Raw genomic sequence first — 523 nt, forward strand, 5'->3', positions numbered from 1 at the left:
TGACCCACCTTGTGATGACCCACCTTGTGATGACCCACCTTGTGATGATGACCCACCTTGTTGTGATGACCCACCTTGTGATGATGACCCACCTTGTGATGACCCACCTTGTGATGACCCACCTTGTGATGACCCACCTTGTGATGATGACCCACCTTGTGATGATGACCCACCTTGTGATGATGACCCACCTTGTGATGACCCACCTTGTGATGATGACCCACCTTGTGATGATGACCCACCTTGTGGTGATGACCCACCTTGTGGTGATGACCCACCTTGTGATGACCCACCTTGTGATGATGACCCACCTTGTGATGATGACCCACCTTGTGGTGACCCACCTTGTGATGACCCAGCTTGTGATGACCCACCTTGTGGTGACCCACCTTGTGGTGACCCACCTTGTGATGCATCACCTTGTGGTGACCCACCTTGTGATGACCCACCTTGTGGTGACCCACATTGTGATGACCCACCTTGTGATGACCCACCTTGTGGTGACCCACCTTGTGGTGACCCA

The sequence above is a fragment of the Hyalella azteca genome, unplaced genomic scaffold (genome assembly GCF_000764305.2).
Source record: "Hyalella azteca isolate HAZT.00-mixed unplaced genomic scaffold, Hazt_2.0.2 contig4301, whole genome shotgun sequence".
In the NCBI taxonomy this organism is placed as follows: domain Eukaryota; kingdom Metazoa; phylum Arthropoda; class Malacostraca; order Amphipoda; family Hyalellidae; genus Hyalella; species Hyalella azteca.